Raw genomic sequence first — 5,029 nt, 5'->3', positions numbered from 1 at the left:
GCAGGCTGTGTGTGAACGAGGAGACGCGCCGCTCCGCGCTCTGATCCCTCAGCTCTGGACTATTCTTTCACTTTTTAACGCATGAAATTTTCACCTGTGCGGACTCCTCCTGCTGCCAACACCTGACCTCAGCTCTCTCAGGTTCTATGAGCAGAGAAAGAGAAGAAGAAGAAGAAGAAGGACGGCAGCAGCGCGTGGGACTGTGGATTTAAATAACTGATTGGACTTTTCTGCGCGTTTACGTCCAGGTATGTCCGGAGGGTTTTGGAGGTTTTGGGTGGAGAGGTTGAGGGTGTGCGTGTGTGTGTGTGTGTTTGTGTGTGTGTGTGTTTCGGGGGGAGGGGGGGGGGGTCTCCAGGTCCGGGTGGCAGATCTGGGGGTAGCAGGGTGGTGAAGGTGGTGGTGGTGGTGAAGGGGGGTGTATATGTGTGAATGTTTGGGGGGGAAAACGCCTCGTCTCCCCGCCGCATCACCGCTCATCTGCTGCTTCTGCTCCGTGTTTTTTTTTTTTTTTTACGCGTGGAAATTTCCCTTTTTTTCCTCCACCGTTTTCCCACGCAGGGAGTGGGGGTGAGGCAGCGAGACTGTGGGGGTTGATACCCCAGGTAGGACTGTTTTTACACTCGGGGTATTTTTGGAGGTACGCTCGGCCTCGGTGTGAGCTCCAGTCGCTGTGGCTCTTTGCGTTTTTCGTCCATTTTAAACAGTTAAATTCGGTGCGTAAAAGAGGCGTTTTGTGGCTGCAAATGTGTGTTTTTCAGTGTGTGGTGGAGGGGGAGAGTGGTGGGGGAGGTGGAGGAGCAGGGGAGGAGGGGGTCTGGGAGGTAGCGAGGCTCCAGACGCCGATCCATTAAAGAAGAACAAAAGGGGGAGGCAGCAGAGAAAACGTTTTAAATCGCTGCTGAAACGGCGGAAAAGCGTTGAAACGTCGCTCCGACCTCTGCGGACAAACCTCTGGCTGCTGCCCGAGAATCACGCTCTAAATCCAGCCTGGTGCTTTTCTGAATCCGCCTTCATCCGTCCGTCCATGTGCTGGAGAGACGCCTCCATCCTCTGAACCAGCTCCGCTCGCAGAACCGACCGATCGATCCGAGTCGAACCCGTAGATCTGATCGAACTGTTCGGCGCGTTATTGATAGATTTGAAAGACACGGTCGTGTTGATCGGACTGTGATCGATGCACACGATGATGTACATTCACACTAAGCTGAAGGTTGTTATCAATCAGAAATCCCATGAGTTGATCTTTGATTTGTGATGTTCTGCTTTAGACTGACCTGACTGGCCCCAGAATCCATTTCTGATAATCACTTAAAATGATGATGATGACAAATGTAGAAAATGCATCAGTGATGTGATCAGAACAATAATCATCTGGAATCAGATTTTTTTAACAAACACACAACACAGTTTCCTACAGGGTGAAGTGTCAGGAAGGTAATCAGTAATGAAAAGAATCATTAATATGATCAGTGATATAATAAGTGATCAATCCACAGCAGGAAAAACAACCCACATACTGACTCTATAATCAATATGCGATATGATTGGTTGTATAGTGATGGATGAGTAAATGATGTGAGCAGCAGCAGGTCTCACCCACATGTCCTCACTAACCAATGTTCACCTGATCAATGATCTGATCAATAGTTGTATGATAAAGGTGACATGATGCAGATTTAGTTCTGAGCTCAAGCAGAGAATAAGTCTCAGTGTTTGAGTCTGAATCCAAAGCAGCATGTTCATCTAATCAATAATCAAATTGATCAGTAATGATTATCTGTACTCCACAGAAGAAAAGTGCAGCAGATGTCAGATCAGGTTCAGATCAGAGGTGAAACGATTCGTCGATGAGTCGATGGGAAGAAAAATAATCACGACTGCATGTTTTGATTATCGATTATTGATTTGATTTGATTGCTTACATGTTAAACTTGTCCTGGCTGCAGTTTGTCTGATCGGAGGAGTTTCTGCTTCCGTTCAGTGACAGTCACCTGATTCCCCCTGGACTGAAGACAACTGAAGATGATCTATTGATGATTCATCAATAATGATCATCAGTTTCATTCTGAGTTCAGATGAAATATAAAACTTTAATATGTGAAGTGCAGAGCAGCAGGAGGTTATAGATCATATAACACAGACCCATCATGGATGAGATTAAATATGAGAATAATCAGAACAAATTAAAGGAGACGAACAGGAAATGAAGGTGAGATTACAAAATAAGAGCAGCAAATGGTCCGTAACAAGGAAAAAAAGCAACATTTAGATTGAGATGATTAAAAGATGCTGGAAGAATAAAACCATCAGTGTATCAGCAACTCCCAATAATTTAGATAATTAATTGTGTAGAATCATTTACAGCAGCATCAGCTCGAGAGAATACATTTTAAAACCTTTCACTCCAAGAGTGTGAAACCGGGTCCTCCTTGACCAGGAGTCCAAAACGATCAGGTTAAGATCAGATACAATCATCTGCTCACTGATCGATTAATCAACTAATCACTGAGACTCTAATGACAATGTTTCAACCACAAGTGGTTCTTTTCAGGTGAAGGTGAGGGTGTGAGCACACCTGTACACGCATATATATATTTCATATCATCTGTGAATCGGATAAACAACAACAACAATAATTGTTTCATCGTCTCAGATGTGTTTCAAACAAAAATAGTAAAAATCTGTTTCCTCAGATGAGAAACTTTGCTACTTTTCACAGTGAACTCAACATTTCTTTAGTTTTTGGAATTTTGTTTGAACAAAACACGACGCATGAAGATTTCACTCCGGCTCTGAGGTCATGAATGTGTGTTTTCACTGTTTTATGACATTCGATTGCAGATACCATTAATCAGATCAGCAGATAGAGCTCCAGTGTCTGAAACGCGCTCACATGATCAGCGTGAGTTTAAATGGTCAGAATATGAGATGAGGATGAAGGATGAAGAGCTGCAGTCTGACCGAGGCTGGACCTCCATCAGACAAAAGCTCCAGGATCCTGGTCTTGTAGAAGGACTCGGCCTGTGAAAACACAGGAAAACCTCAGTCAGGTTGTGTTGTTCCGTCACAGGAAGAACTGTCAGACTGAACCCAACTGTTATTTTCATCATCAATATGTATTACAAATATTTTCTTTTATAATCAGCCGATTGATCAGAGAATAAAACGTCAGGAAACAGTGAAAAATGCCTCATTATTCCCTCAAGCCCAAATCAACATGTTCTAATGTCTAAAACTGGCAAGAATTCACATTTGAAAAACTGGTACCTGTAAAGTTTTGAGCATTTTTGCTTATAACTTAAATGATGAATGCTAATTACATTTTTCTCATTTACCCTCCTGAGACCACATTAGAGTCTGTGCTTGATCTGATGTTTGGATCAGTACCAGTTCTTAGTAGCTGAGTTTACATCAGTCTGTTTGTCCACTGCAAACAGAGGAGTCAGATTCTTCACGTAAACACAACAAGTTACTGAACAGTTACAAACAAACAGCTTCTGAACTACATTCATTCAAGTTCCCTCAGCGTGTAATCACTCTGATGTTTCCTGTAGCGCCGTCATCAGGTCAACACTTTAATTTGGTTTATGACCAAATCAAACAAAAGAGCTGCTAAGATAGGTTGAATAATTTATCAATCAAAGAAACTATTTTATGTGATTTTTCAAATCCAGGTTCCAGGCTTTCAGGTGTGAGAATTTCTTGCTCTTACATTAGATTCAATTGAACACCTTTGAGTTTTGGACACTTGATTGAATCAAACAACACATTTATTGAGTCACAGCCACTGATTTTTGGTGTTTTATAAACCAGCTGATTAATTGTATCATTGAGTAAGTTAGCTTTCCTGCCTCGTGGTTGTTTCCTCCAACAACCAGTCAAGTTTCAGGAAACGTGGTCACAATCTCTCCTTCATGAGTTAGAGTGTTGAATAATGGTCAGAAGTGTTTCTGCAGAACATTATGATGTCACAGTGAAGTTGACCTTTTGGATATGAAATGTCATCACTTCATCATTTTATCCTGTTAGAACGTTTGAGTTAAAATTGTCATAATTAGCAAATAAATTCTTGGGTTAAAGGGGGAAAAAAGTGTTTGTGAGGTCAAAACGATGTTGACCTTTGACCTTTGACCACAAAAATCTAATCAGTTCATCCTTGTATTCAAGTGAATGCTTGTGCCAAATTTTAAGAAATCCTCTCAAGGCGTTACTGAGATGTCGTGTCCACGAAAACAGCAGAGACGACCTGAAAACACCCCCACGCCTCAGTTGCTGTCGATCAATAAAAATCATCAGATTAATCAATGATGAAAATAATTGTTAGCTGCAGCTCGAGACCAAATATCAGCAGATCTCTTAACATTCCCATCAGCCTCAGCTTTCCTCTGTGTTTATCACTGATGAGCATGTTTGAGCTGAATATATTAGCCATCACTGTGTAAGCGTCAACACGAGCGTGTTAAAGGTTCAGTCTGATTCAGAAACAGGAAGTGAACACTACAGTAGAGAGGTCAGAGGTCACACCTCTAACTGCCTCAATTCTGGTTTTGGTATGTTCATATAAAACAGAGGAAAAAAAATTTTCTCTAACAATCAGCTGATTGTGAAAATTTTAATTTTTCTATTGATCGACTAATCGATTGATCGATCAGTTACTGAAGCTCTAATACTGTTCATACAACAACGTACTGTTTTACTGCCCTGGAGTGAGAGGCCACAGAGTGTGATTCAGTTTTTCTTCAGTAATGAAAACTCAAACGTTTCCTCGTTGTTCTTGTTTCGTTGACAGAATCGACAGTGAACCACAGTCGAACTAGGACGGTCAGTTTTACAGCTGTTGTTATTGTGCAGTTTGATTAGCTGAATGTTGAATGAAACACTGATGTAAACATCCCTAAAACCTGCTGTTACTTACTATTAGCAATATGTACAACTCTGTGTGTAGTCTTGGATCCGCCCCTTTAATTGGACCAGGACCAAAATGTAATGAGTTCTTCTCTGGTCCAGACTTCATCCCTCAATCAAG

General features: G+C 41.7%; 1 protein-coding gene across 1 annotated transcript in view; it reads left to right on the top strand.

Moving 5' to 3' along the window:
* The window catches only part of plxna3 (plexin A3), a 120,679-nt gene continuing 115,650 nt past the window's right edge, over nt 1-5,029 (top strand). The window contains exon 1 of the mRNA XM_056384183.1: nt 1-248. The gene's annotated coding sequence lies outside the window, so the exon portion shown is untranslated. The remainder of the gene's footprint in view (nt 249-5,029) is intronic.

This window comes from Seriola aureovittata, chromosome 9, assembly GCF_021018895.1.
Source record: "Seriola aureovittata isolate HTS-2021-v1 ecotype China chromosome 9, ASM2101889v1, whole genome shotgun sequence".
Lineage (NCBI taxonomy): Eukaryota > Metazoa > Chordata > Actinopteri > Carangiformes > Carangidae > Seriola > Seriola aureovittata.
The sequence above is the reverse complement of the archived record's forward strand: the minus strand, read 5'-3'. Positions and strand labels throughout refer to the sequence as shown.